Consider the following 15,324-nt stretch of genomic DNA (forward strand, 5'->3'; position numbering starts at 1 on the left):
AGGTGCCCATCGCCGTGCCGCATATCTGATGGTATAGCTCCCCATTAAAAAGAAAGTAATTGTTTCTTAGACAAAAGGCTGTCATTTCAATTAGCATCTGGGTGTGTGCCCAGAATTTGACTGGTCGATTGCCTAAAAAGTGTTTGACTGCATTTAAGCCATCTTCATGGCGAATACTGGTATATAGACTTGTCACATCTATAGTTACCAATAAAAAATCACTTTCCCATGGCATATCGTATACTCGCTTAAGGAAATCCCCTGTATCTTGAATGTATGATGAAAGACATTTTGTCAGGGGGCATAGAAAGGAGTCTACAAATTTAGAAGTATTAGCTAGAGCACTGCTGATAGCCGAAATTATGGGGCGGCCCGGTGGATTCGATTGGTCTTTATGTATCTTTGGTATTAGATAAACCACAGGTGTTACTGGGTTGCTGATTTAAAAAAAAATCATTTCTTCTTGTTTCAATAGCCCTCTTATGTACCAATCTGATAACATACTGTTGTACAAGGTATGACTGTTCTGCATAGTTGGTTCAGATATTTTAACATAATTTGAACGGTTGTTCAATTGTTTGTATGCTTCCAGTAAATATTTCTGTTTGTCCCAAAGTACCACATTGCCGCCTTTCTCTGCATTTCTTACAATGCAGTCAGAATTCATTGCTAATTTCTTGACCAAAGCAAGATATTCACATTGTTGTTGTGGTATTGTTTTTTGTTTAGACAGTGTTTTTGTGCATAGTTGTTTTAGTTCATTGGTCACCAATTCGCTGTAGATGTCAACTGCGTCTTTTCCAGTTATGGGGATAAATTTAGAGGTTGGTTTAAAGTGTGTTGGCTCATTACTTATAATGTTGATGCCTTCACCTTCTGCTACTAGTAAAGCTTGATCAATATCAGCACTTGTACTGACAGATGGTTGGGAGGAGCATGGTTGTTCCTGTAGATTGTACATATCCAGCATTAAGTTCATATCATCTACCACTAATTCAGTAGTGGCCTCAAGTATGGAAGGGTCTTTACACAATGGTGATATTCTCGTATTGTTGCTGAAATATTTCTTCAATTTTAATGATCAAACAAATTTGAAGACGTCCAGCCTTGTCTGAACATAGTTGAAGTCTTCTTCTGGGCAGAATGACAAGCCTAATTTTAAAATTCTCTGTTCTTTTTCAGTCAATTTAATGTTGGTCAAATTTACAATTGTAGCTTTGTTGTCATCCATTATTTCCCTTTGTTCTTGGGCTTCCCTGCGTTTTCTGAATAGCTTTGTGCCTTTCCTCCTTTGTTGCCTCTGCCTCTTCCTCTTGGCGGCTTTGTGTATTGGACGAATTGCCTTGGCCGGAGATTGAATCTCCTCTCTTGCTCTAAAAAACTAAACTCATCCAGTACTGAAGGGGTTGGGACCATCCGCCCATTTGTTATTTCATCTGCGTCCGTATCGACCTCTGAACTTGGGACACTTCTTAGTTCTGACTGTCCTTGATATGCGGCTTTACCTCCTTCATTTAATTTTTGTTATCGTATATTTTCAAATTTCTTCGCAAACGTGTAAATCTGGCCTCGCTCATAGTCCAGTTTGTCACGTATAAATTTCTGCGCTTTTCTTTCTTTTATTGACTCCTCCAGCTTACGCATTCTCTCTGACATCCCAATCTTGAATTTGTTTATAGGTTCTTGGTCTGTTTCTTTGTCAAGAAAGTCCAAAATTTGCTGTATCTCTTCAATGATTTTTACTCTGTCTATTTCAGCGTATTTTACAAGAATAGCTAACATTCTCGCCGAGGACTCATAGTTATTTTCTGCCCATTCACGTAGCATGTTGGGATTTGGGTTTTCATATGTGGGAGCAACCAAAATGCGTAATCCTCTAGGAATTCGCTTGACTTCAAGGTATCTTGTCAATGATTTCGTCTCCCACCATTTTGAAAGTTCTGCTCGCTTGAGCTTTTCCAACCTTTTCAAACGTACACTGACATCATCTTTGTCGACATCCTTTTGAGTTACATGTTTAGTTTAGTACCGATGCATGAAGATAGATAATGCCGCTTCCTCCCTTTCCTTTACTTCTTCAGCTGACATATTGTATTCAAACCAAATAATACTTGAGAGCAAGTTTAACTCACTCCCACAAGAACCGCCAGTGTCACAGCTTGTAATTCAGCATGGACTATAATGGTGGATACTGACTTTCCCTTTTCCTTATCGTCAATTAAAGTCCCGGCTTACCTGGGTCTCAGTAGAAAGCCTCGGGTCCTCCGACTCATGGTTCTGCCACTCAGCACTCCAGGTTTCACTAAGGACGATCTCCAAATGTTAACGCTCCTACGATAAGGGGGGCGGCAGTTGTTTAGATAAACTTTGCGGGAAGGCGCTTGGTTACTCCTGCCGCATCTCCAGATCAAAGGGCGCGTCGTCTTGTCGGACCAACCCAGCAAGGTCCGTAATGAATTGCCAAAGTTCCTTAATAAGGAGTGACGACGCCGTGTCTTGTGCTGCAAAATAGATTTATTTGTCAGCTGCTGGACGCGTTTTGCCTGACCTGCAGGCTTGCTCACCAACAGTTAAATAAAGTTTTTTACGCCATTTTAAATGTGCCAGAACTTAAACAGAGGTCACATGGTGAACTACATACACCGTGAGAAGCAGTTGAGAAGATTGCAGTCTATGTATATAATAAAATTAAACTGCAAAATTCCTGCAGGTTTAAATGTAGAAGAAGATCTTTACACACATTTGTAAATAAAACAGGATTCTGAAAAATAAGCCACTCCCTTTATTGTTTTTAACCATTTTCACATTAGACACAATTCATTTTGGTAGGTGTTATGAGGGAATCACATATCACTAGAGTCACAAAAAGACTGTAGATAATTGTATCAATTATTGCCCACTTGGGCTATATCAGCTGCAATAAAACATGTAAATAATATACATTTATCAGTCGGAATATGACTGTATAATTTTGGCATTTACCAAGTGTTGATCTATGATGCAATAGGCACTAGCCGTGTAAAAACAAGTTGATATTTTGAGTCGTTGTAGGATATTATGATTGCCGGTAACTTTATCAATTGTTGCCCACTGGGGCTAGAAGGGTTAGAGCACAGTGTGCAGATACGAGCACGCTTGGTTTTGCATATAATAAATATATTTAGCATTATTATTCAATGAATAATTATGAGAACAAATTTATCTGAGGTGTACTTACACAATTGACTGATATTTTTGATGTATTACAATTGCAGAAAAGAAATGAGAATTCATTTATAACGATAGTAGATAAAAAACTATGAGTCTTTTTTCCAGCACATTGTGTATGTAGTTCACCATGTGACCTCTGTTTAAGTTCTGGCACATTTAAAATGGCATAAAAAACTTTATTTAAACTGTTGGTGAGCAAGCCTGCAGGTCAGGCGAAACGCGTCCAGCAGCTGAAGAATGAATCTATTTTGCAGCACAAGACATGGCGTCGTCACTCCTTATTAAGGAACTTTGGCAATTCATTACGGACCTTGCTGGGTTGGTCCGACAAGACGACGCGCCCTTTGCTCTGGAGATGCGGCAGGAGTAACCAAGCGCCTTCCCGCAAAGTATATATATATATATATAGGCACATCTATTAAAATATATATATAAAGAGAGTTATACCTTTGATATTATTTAAACAAACACATCAAATAGTAAATTATAATCAGAAATAAATGTATAATAAGAAATATAAATATGACTCTCAAATAAAACGTGATATTATCAATTTATTTTAAATAATAAAAACACAATTATTAATAGTTTTAATACATTTAAAACATTTAAAACATAGTTACAATAACTAATAATTTTCAAATCACTTTTTGCGTTTGAACAGTTTTGGGACTCTATTACGGTGCCTCAGGATAGGAAATTATATTTTCAGTTTAGTGTGGGCACTCTACCTTTGAAATCATTTACTACTAAATGGGCCTCAGCATGTGTTGCATTTAACCATATGAAGTAAACTGTAGCCCATGTTTTCTTAGCTTGTCTCTCCTATGTCCTGGCTCGTTCCCATTGGCTTTCACCCTTATGCAAAGACTTACATACAAGTAGTCACAGCACTGCTCTCCGTATACTTAGAACAGGTAGTTGGCCTTTTTATGCTTGTGTCGTAGCCACATTTGTGGGTGCTATGTGGTTGGCCCGATGGCACATGTGAATAATCTGCGTTTATTAACAATGAGACATGTATTTCATCTACTGTTTGTTTTTATGTGTGTGTTTAGCTCTTTTTATGGTAATCTTATGAATTGTCTATCTCAAATTTTTTTAATACTCTTTGTATCTATTTTTATCATGCTAAACCGTGTATGTACGTTTACGGCTTTGATAGCGGAAATAAAGTTTGACGACAATGACAATACTAAAACACGAAACAAAAAATTGGAAATAATTTTCAAAAAATACTAAAACATAATTCAAAGAAATGAAATGCATTTTAAAATATACAATTTTAAATAAAATACCCTAAACATATTGTAAGGAGAAATCCAGAATAAAGTAAAAATAGTGAACTAACTACAATCCAAAAACAGTAAAATATAAATAAACACATTTCAAGTACACTACTCTAACTAAAATCCTACAAATAGTGGGTGAAATGTATACATTGGAGAGGAGGCAGTTTTACTATTCTAACTCCATGGTAACAAACCCTGGGGAAAATGCATATATTGGGAGGAAGCGGTCAGATATACTAGAGTAACTCCGTTGATCAAATAATGTGGTAAGTGCAAACATTATGGGGGTGACTGGTGAGTCAGATTTACAATAGGCAAACATGGGCGGTAAGATTTATTATTTTACCTCCAGTCTATCAAACACTGGGGAAAGTGTAAACATTGAAGGGGCAAATATACTACTATATCTCTAGTCGAACAAACCATGTTTTGTTATGTTATGTTATGGTATGTTATGGTATGGTATGATATGTAGATTTGGAAAGCACACTATCACCGGGGAGGGTATGTTGGTGCTGAATAGGCAGAAGTCTAGCCAAAACCTAGGGCCTAGTGGGACTGCTTGAAAAGCTAAGTCTTCAACTTCTTGTGGAATTCAAGATGTTAGATGGAAGCACTTATATGTAATGGCATGCCGTTTCATGCTTTCAGAGCAATTTAGTAGAAGACTTGTCCACCAGATTTGGTTTTCTGTATGCGTGGGATGTGCGAAAGTAAGAGTCTGGATGAGCGGAGATGTCTGGAAGGTTTGTGAAAGCAGATATGATTAATCAATGCTAGCTGGAAGACTTTAAGACCTGGTTTAGGAACGAAGACTGCCCTGTGTCTGTACTGATTGATGCCTGAACAGATTACCATGATTACACTTCTACCTGCCTCTACTTTTTGTTACAGTTGTGTCATTATATTATTTCCAGAGGAGGATCTTGAAGAAAAACCTTCTTTCTATTCTGTGCCACTTGAATGCCTGTGTTGTTAATGCAAGTATAATTTCCTGATTGAACTATGCCTATGCTTGCTACATTGAGCTTCATAAGTCAGATGTTCATATGTTTTAAGGAGTTCAGAATATGGCATTGTGACTTGTACTGAATTTCAGGAAATTTGATTAGTTTGCCACAAGCTGCGCTGGCTGCCAGTTTCTAGAAGGATCCTTTAGCTGACACTCTACTTTGCCCACAAAACCTATTATGAAACAAGATCAGGGCTGCGTATGTGATTGCTTTCAAATCTAAGCGATCCCTTTATTTTGTCTCTTCTCTTGTGCTATTAGATACCGATTTAGAAATGCTCAGCAGAGAGTGGGATTAATGGAGGGGTCTTCTTTCTCTTTTGTTGCTTCCTCTATTCGTAAAACATTGCATCTTGGCATTCCCAGAAGAGGGGACTATTCTATGTTTAGGAAGGCTCCTCAAATTCATATACTTTATTTATTATCCTCATATTTCTGATGTTGTTAGTTCAGTGCCAAAATGGCTTAGGGCATTCATTGCACATTATAAGTAACAACTCAACTTATATCTTGCATATATAATTTTTCAGTATATTTAATAGGTGTCTCTCATACCGGTGCCGGCCACCATTGACAAAGGCAACAGCCGAAACGCGTCTGGTCGTGTGAGAGAACCCAAAATAAATCTTGGGAAACCCGTTCCTGTGAGTGCTTGGTCCATTCATTTGTGCCGCGAGCTGAGGATTTTGTCGATCCGTGCGCTCTCCGTCACCGCACTATTGAGCACCCGATCGTGAGTGAAGGGGAGGAAAGACGGGAATTGAGCGGGATATATATATATATATATTATCTACTGGCGGTCGCCAGTAGATAGTTATAGTTAGGACCGTGTTTCCATAGGAAATCTGAAAATTCTATTTTGAATAACTTTGGTGCCGGTTGACGAATCCTCGCGAATTTTTCAAAATAGGTTGGGGCGCTCCGCTCCGCTCCTACCCTGAAAGTCTCGGGGTGATTAGTCAAGCGGGGGCCGAGAAAAAAGGGGGGTCCCAAAATGCGTTTTCCCCATGCATTTTTCCATAGGACCTTTACTCGAAGGTACAGCCCGAACGGCTGAACAGAATTACGGGAAATTTGGCAGAGAGGTAGCCATAAGGTCAAGGAAGTGCCTTTTGAAGGTCTCGTGTAAATCTGTTCAGTATTTCCTGAGAAAATAGCATTTAAAACCATATCAATATCTATACGCGCGCACCGTGCGCGCACTGTGCGCGCACCCTGCCGTGCGCGAGCGCAATTCTGATTGGTTGTTAGATGTCAGTAAACATTCGAATCGGTCGAAATCAGGAAGTGGCGGCCGCCATTTTGTCTCTCGCAGTCTGAGGCAGTGAAAAACAAAGGTGGAGAACGTGAAAAGGGGGCAGGGTGGACAGTTCCTGACCCCCTAGCCTTTGTCAGGGGGTCACTGAAGGACCCCCAAGGGAGATAAAAACATTAATTTTTTTGTCGAAAATGCACGGGGTGCGCGCACGGAGCGCGCACGGTGCAACGCTTCGTGGGCGCTCGGTGTGCGAAGCGCACAGTGCGCCCACAGCGCGCACATGGTGCCCGAAGCGCACTGTGCGCGCACGGTGCGCGCACGGTGAAAAACTTGAAAAAAAAATATTAATAAATACATAACTTAGCATTTAAAAAACCGTACAAATTCACTTAAAACACCATAGGTTTCACACACGTTATAGTTAGGAATTAGCATTTAAAAAACCTTGCAAATTCACTTAAAAAACCATAGGTTTCACACATGTTATAGTTAGCTGGACATTTCCCTCGTAAAAAACCAATGAAATTCCCCCGTTATAGTTAGTGCAGGCAACTATAACTCACGCGACCGCAATCCTCTGCTGATGACGTCAGATATTACATCACTGATTACATATGTGTCTTTCTGAAAAATAAATATTTGTAATATATGTATAGCTAAAGATTAATGAAAGAAGAAATGGGTAAATAGATGTCTAAATACAGTGATGTAATATCTGACGTCATCAGCAGAGGATTGCGGTCGCGTGAGTTATAGTTGCCTGCACTAACTATAACGGGGGAATTTCATTGGTTTTTTACGAGGGAAATGTCCAGCTAACTATAACATGTGTGAAACCTATGGTTTTTTAAGTGAATATATATAGATATATATATATATATATATATATATATATATATATATATTACCTACTGGCGATAGCCAGTAGGTAGTTATAGTTAGGACCACGTTTCCATAGGAAAACCTCAACATTCTATTTTGAATAACTTTGGCGCCGGTCGACGAATCCTCGCAAATTTCTCAAAATAGGTGGGGCGCTACGCTCCGCTCCTACCCTGAAAGTCTCGGGGGGATCCGTCAAGCGGGGGCTGAGATAAAAGGGGGGTCCCAAAACGCGTTTTTCCCATGCATTTTTCCATAGGACCTTTAGAACGAGCTACAGCCCGAACGGCTGAACAGAATTACTCAAAATTTGGCAGAGAGGTAGTCCCTAGGTCAAGGAAGTGCCTTTTGTAGGTTTGGTGTAAATCTGTTCAGTAGATTCTGAGAAAATAGCCTTTAAATCAATATATATATCTGAGCCAGCTTACGGTACGCTTACCGTACGCTTACGGTAAGCGTACGGTGGCGTGCGCGAGCGCGATTCTGATTGGCTCTTAGATCTTAGTAAACATTCGAATCGGCCGAAACCAGGAAGCGGCGGCCGCCATTTTGTCTCTCGCACTGAGAGTGATTTTTAAAATATCAAGCCAAAAAACATGTAAAGGGGCTGTTTTGACAACTCCCTCCCACATAGTCATGTTGAGGGAGTCCCCAAACATCCCCCAAGTGCAAAAACGGTTTTATTTTTTTTTCGGCAATTTCGCGGGGTACGCTTACCGTACGCTTACGGTAAGCGTACGGTAAAAAAATAAAAATAAAAAAAACACTATCCACACTTACCCCACCCCCTGTGCTTTTGGTGGCCGAAAGCCACCAAATGTACAGGGCTTTTGTTAAGGGCAAAAAACACTATCCACACTTACCCCACCCCCTGTGCTTTACAGGGCTTATTATAAGGGAAAAAAACTTAGCATTTAAAAAACCGTACTAATTCACTGAAAAAACCATAGGTTTCACACACGTTATAGTTAGGAATTAGCATTTAAAAAACCTTGCAAATTCACTGAAAAAACCATAGGTTTCACACATGTTATAGTTAGCGGAAATTTTACTGATAAAAAACCAGTGAAATTCCCCCGTTATAGTTAGCGCAGGCAACTATAACTCACGCGACTGCAATCTTCTGCTGATGACATATGTGTCTTTATGAAAAAAAAATATTTGTAATATATGTATAGCTAAAAATGTATGGAAGAAGACATGGGCAAATAAGTGTCTAAATACAGTATTAGCATCAGCAGAGGATTGCAGTCGCGTGAGTTATAGTTGCCTGCGCTAACTATAACGGGGGAATTTCACTGGTTTTTTATCAGTAAAATTTCCGCTAACTATAACATGTGTGAAACCTATGGTTTTTTCAGTGAATATATATATAGATAGATAGATAGATAGATAGATAGATAGATAGATAGATAGATAGATAGATAGATAGATAGATAGATAGATAGATAGATAGATAGATAGATAGATAGATAGATAGATAGATAGATAGATAGATAGATAGATAGATAGATAGATAGATAGATAGATAGATAGATAGATAGATAGATAGACACACACACATACAGGTAACGTGTACAGTCACTGGATGATGTCATCAGCGATGTTATTTGAGAAGTCATCAGTGATGTCACTGACCATGTCATGAGTGATGTAATATGTGAGGTCATAAGCAGTACACTGCAGGGGCGCAAGTTAGAGTTCGGCTCAGCTAACTATAGCTGCTGAATTTCAATGGTTTGTACGAGTGAAACCAGAGCCTAACTATAACGTCAATGTAACCTTTGTTTTTTTTCAGTGAATATATATATATGTATATATATATTCACAGAAAAAACCATAGGTTTCAGGCACGTTATAGTTAGGAATTAGCATTTAAAAAACCTCAGAAATTCACTGAAAAAACCATAGGTTTCAGGGGTGTTATAGTTAGCTGGACTTTTCACTTGTACAAAACCATTGAAATTCCCCCGTTATAGTTAGTTCAGCTAACTATAACTCGCGCGCCCGCAATGCACTGCTGATGACGTCACATATTACATCACTCATGACATGGTCAGTGACATCACTCATGACATCACTGATGACATCTCAAATGACATCACTGATGACATCACTGATGACATCATCCAGGGAATGTGTGTTTTTCTGAAAATTAAATATGTTTTATATATGTATATCTCAAGGTCGATGGAAGAATAAATGGGTATATAAGTGTCTAAATGGATGATTTGTTTTTGAAAAATTGATTGTGTAACTGACTGATTAAGTGTATCATAGTGAATACATGGCTTAGTGAGTAATGTTTAAATATGTAAATATCTGTATCAGTCTCTCACTTTGTGTATAAGTGGCTGCATGGGTTGGTGAGTAGCTACATGGGTGTCTATATAGGTTATTAGTTGGTTTTTTGAGTATCAGTCTGAGTGTCTGCATGGTTCGGTGGGGGGTATTACGTAGTGCATAGGTGCATGAATGAGTGACTCACTGTTTGTATGTGTTGAACACAGCATGTGTGCAGGACTGTATGGGTGGATGAGTGTGTGTATGGGTGTGTTAGTGAGTGAATGACTGTCTCAATAGTGTCTTTATGAGTAACTACATATGTTTTAAACTAGTATATGTGACTATTGGTGTATATATGTGAGTATATGTGAGAGTGAGAGATTGAAAGAGTTCCTGTATGAATAAGTATGTGTTTCTATAAGTGATTGTTTAAAAGACTAAGTATGTGTAAGTTTCCGTAGAAGTAAGTGTGGTGGTGTGTGTATAACTGTATATGCAAGTAAATGTATGTTTGATTCTTTATTAGCATGAGTGACTATGTGTGTGAGTAACTCTATGGATGAGTGGCATTGTGTAACAGGATGTATAGGTGCATGAGTACATATGATGAGTGAGTACATGTATGAGTGACTGTATAGGACTGTTGGTGAATGAGTGGATGTGTATGTGGATCTTAGAATTACTGAAGAGGTTGTTGTAACTGGTATTGGTATGTCCATTGTTTTGAAAATGTTAGTCTCTATTTTTGAATGTGTGTATCAAAGGTTATATTAGGGTGAGAGGAGGTCTGCCACTCTATCACAAGGATGATGTCATCAGTGATGTCATCAGTGATGTCATTTGAGATGTCATCAGTGATGTCATGAGTGATGTCACTGACCATGTCATGAGTGATGTAATATGTGACGTCATCAGCAGTGCATTGCGGGCGCGCGAGTTATATTTAGCTGAACTAACTATAACGGGGGAATTTCAATGGTTTTGTACAAGTGAAAAGTCCAGCTAACTATAACACCCCTGAAACCTATGGTTTTTTCAGTGAATTTCTGAGGTTTTTTAAATGCTAATTCCTAACTATAACGTGCCTGAAACCTATGGTTTTTTCTGTGAATTTCAAAGGTTTTTTAAATGCTAATTTCTAACTATGCCTACAGAGATAGGACATGTGAAGAAAGAAGAAAAAATGCACAGAAAGAAACAAAAGAAGTGCAGAAAGAAGCAACAGAAGTCCTCAAATACGAAGATAAGTGCAGGAAGAAGGATAACGTGCAGAAAGAACAAAAAGAAGAGCAGAAAGAAGCCTTGTTGCAAAATCATCCCGTACCCTCAACTTTTTCAGACGGATACTGGTGGTAACTGAGTCTGACTAGCCAGTCCTAGAGCCAGTGCTATGTTAAAAGACACTTAGAATACAGTGAAAACACCTACATACACTAGGGAACATTATGCGTTGGGGTCCCCCTGTGATTAGCATGACCTCCTCTGTAAGCCCCTAGTATATAATAGGGCATGGGGATTAAAACTACCTCTTAAAACAGGCCACAGGGCGTTTTTGCACACGTTAACTCAGGCCCCGTCCCCTCCCTTCACCACTGTGTAAACATGCCCTGTGTCCATTTTTAGTTGGGAGATTAAGTTCATTTGAATCCTGAGGGTCCCTAGGGTCCAACTAGCCCACTAGGTACCTCCAGTAAATGCCACAGAGCTGTGTTGCAGAGAGGTGTAAAAAGTGGCACGGCCTGGACCACCTCCTTACAATGCAGCTCAGTGGCGCTTACTGGAAGCACTTGGTGGGCTAGTTAGCCCCTAGGGGCCCTCAGTAATGAAGGGAAATTATATCCCCAATTTAAAACGTGCCATAGTGCGTGTTTGCACACGTCACCTCAGGCCCCGTCCCCTCCCTTCACCACTGTGTAAACGCGCCCTGTGGCTGTTCTAAGTTGAGAGATTAAGTCCCCTTGAATCCTAAGGGTCCCTAGGGTCAAACTAGACCACTAGGTACCTCCAGTAAGCGCCACAGAGCTGCGTTGCAGAGAGGTGTAAAAAGGGGCTTGGCCTCAGAACACCTGTCTGCAGCGCAGCTCCCTGGCGCATACTGGAGATGCCTGTTGGGGGTGCGTTTGCAGAGTGCTGCACGGAGGGGGCATGGCCTCCGGCACGATGCCAGTCTTTTATTTATTTTAATTTTTTAAGAAGGGGGGCTGTGTGGTTCCCCTTCTTATTCTAATTTATTGGCCCTGATGACCCCATCCCCCAGGGCCTGTCTCCTAATTATATTTTTTTGACCCCAATCCCTAGGGCCGGCCACTGTTTTTTATTATTTTAAAAAAATATTTATTTATAGACACACCTAGGACATGCTGGACAAACCGTACGTACCTATCACCATGACGATTTGCGGGATATTCATTAAAAGGCGACTATGCATGCAATGAATCCACGTGGAATGTATTTACACTACTAGTGAAGCTCTGACATGTCTGATGCCCTACCGTGCCTAATCCCGGTAGACACCCTTGTCGTTTATTTATACAAACATGGGTAGCTATTGACGGGCACATTTAATACACATGCACACCAAGCCATTCAAAGGGGATTCGACAAAAATTCGACCAAAACTATGCAAGAAACCCCCCTCACGGTTAATAAAACACACATCCACTGCCGGATGTGTAATACTTTTTATTTTACTCTCTGGAAAGGGGACGAACATCACTTGAGAGTCACAGCGCGCTCCTGACAGAGCCCAATGCTGTGTTACACCCACCATTGCCTGCCGAGTGCCACACACCTCTGTGTTGTATTCCACTAGCTAGTGCATATGCTATGACACTCTCTAGCCCATGTGCACTGTAACACCACCCCGTGAATATGTCATGCCACACTTGTCTTCGCACGGGTTATATTGCCCCATCTAACGTGCCTTCCTCGATGCCTATGTTATAACGCACAGTGCTATGCCATACATATTACAATCTGCGATCCATATCTGTGTCACAGTGCATATGCAACGTTACACTCCCCAGCACATATTTTATATTACAACTTTAGAGACTAGTTAGGTTACACAACACTGCCCTGTGCATATTACACTCCAAGGCGCATATCGCATAGCACGCGCTAGTGCCTGTGCTATCTCGCGCTCTCCAATGAATCTGTCATTGCGCACAATGTATTGCATATTATATTTCACGCCCGGTTCATCTTATATCACACTTTTTGGTGCATAGTTTATACCATACACTATATCTAGTTTTCATTTTCAATCGTGCTCTCAGGACTATGTTCTATATAACACTGTGTTCACCTACCCTTTTCACGGGCATTACATTTTGCGATAGGGGGTGGAGGGTCAGGGGGTGTTTCTGCCAAGTGAGCCCGGAGTCACAGTCACAAACGTCCTCTTCTTCCTGAATAAAAGTGAGATTATGCTGCATACTTGTTCATATTTTAAGTAGTTCGCACAGACTCAATGCTTTAAAAACAATAAAGTTCCTAATACCCGCCTTCTCTGAACAGTTAGCTTGCTGCCCCATCCCCCTCCTCCCTATCCTCTGTTGTGTGAATCCATGGAATAGCCTCCTCCCTCCTGCCATGCATGGTCTGATGTGCTGCCACTGCCCTCAATTTAGTATGATGTACCAGTCCACTCCTCCTGCCCTCCATTGCCCAATTCTATGCCCCATCATTGACCTCCTGCTTAAACTCTGTGCTTAGCTTGCTGCCCCTATTCTCCTTCCCCCTGCCCTCCGATGTCTTTGTGCATGCCCCTGCTCCATCCTTTTTGCCCAACCATGTCCCATGGACCTGCCACTCCTATCTACTCTGAGTGTTCTGTTGAGCTGCCACTCCCCTCCCACCTGCCTAGCATTGTCAGATGACTGTAACCTGTCCCTGCCACCTCCACCCTGCCTGTCCACATGCCATGCCCCTATCCTCTTCCTCCTGTCCTACATGGTCCATTGTACTGCCACACACTTCTGCCCTCCCTGGTCTGTTGTGCTGCAACTGCTCCTCCTGCCTGCCCCGTGTGGTCTGTTGTGAGGTCCCTTCCCCTGAACTTTCTTGTCTGTGCACAGGTCCTGACCCTCCCTTCTATCCTCCATCGTCCTTTGTGCATGCCCCTGCACCCTCCTTCTTGCCCATCATAGCCATTGGTCTTCTGTGCTGCCATGGCCCCTCCCACCTTCCCTGTGTGGTCAGTTAGCTGCCCCTGACCCCCTCCCACCTTCCCTCCATGGTCTGTGTGTATGCCATCACAGTCTCACTGTTGCTCTTCATGGTGTGTCTTGCTTCTAGTGCCCATCCTGCCTGACCTCCATGGCTATCTTGCTGCTCCTGCCCTGCCCCCTTGCCCCCAGCCCTCTGTTTACATGTGAAGACCCCTACTCCCTCCCTCCTGGCTTGTCTGTTCCATTGTAATGCCCCTGATCCGTCCCTCCTGCCCTTTATGGTCTGTAATGCTGCAGCTTTCTCTCCTGTCTGTCCATTATGGTCAGCTAGCTACCATTGCCTCTTGCCCCTCTGTTCTCTGTTGTCCATGTGCATGGTCCTGTCCCCTCCCTCTTGCTTTCTATGGATTGTTGTGCTGCACTCCCGTCCTGCATGCCCTGTGTGGTGTATTGTGCTGCTGCAAACCCTGATGCCTGCCCTGCAGGGTCAGTTTGGTGCACCTCTCCATGTCCCTCTTGTCCTCTGTTATCCAAGTCCATGTCCCTATCCCATTTCCTTCCATGATCCAATGTACCATACTTGCGAACATTTTGAACTTGGTAAGAGGGAGATTTTGAAAAAAAACTGGGGTATTGATTTTCCCCTTTGAGTTACATTGAAAAAGAGGATATTGTAGACAGGAGACAGATCAAATAAAGCCCATTTGAGCTTAAAAACACTGGACGTTTCCTGGCTGAATCGGGTCTGTTGGCATGTATGGTTGTACTACCATTGCCTCTTCCTTCTGCCCACAATGGTCTATTACATTGCCACAGCCTTGAAGGAGGGTAGATTTTGTATCACAGGGGGCCCCTGGCCCGTTCTGTCCACACCTGAAGTATGAGACCCTTGTCCTTGCCCTGCCAGCCGCATTTGTAGGCCGTATTAAATTGACCAGCGGGTCCTGTGTTGCTATATAATTATCCTGAGACATCCTTACCACTCAGCCAGCATAAAACCCATGTGTAGGCCCTTCTGTTCAATATGTAGGCCTCTTTGTTAAATTGACCATAGCTCTGCAATTTTAGTGTATAGCAGTCTGAAGGCAGGTCTGCGAGGCCTTCTGCTCCAAACTAGTAGCCCCCACCCTACCCGAGTGCTCCGTGCTCGGTATCAAAGTTCAACATCCCACTGAAGCTGTCGACATACAGTAGGCTGCATCCTGGACTGGT

This window comes from Triturus cristatus, chromosome 8 (assembly GCF_964204655.1).
Source record: "Triturus cristatus chromosome 8, aTriCri1.1, whole genome shotgun sequence".
Classification (NCBI taxonomy): Eukaryota; Metazoa; Chordata; class Amphibia; order Caudata; family Salamandridae; genus Triturus; species Triturus cristatus.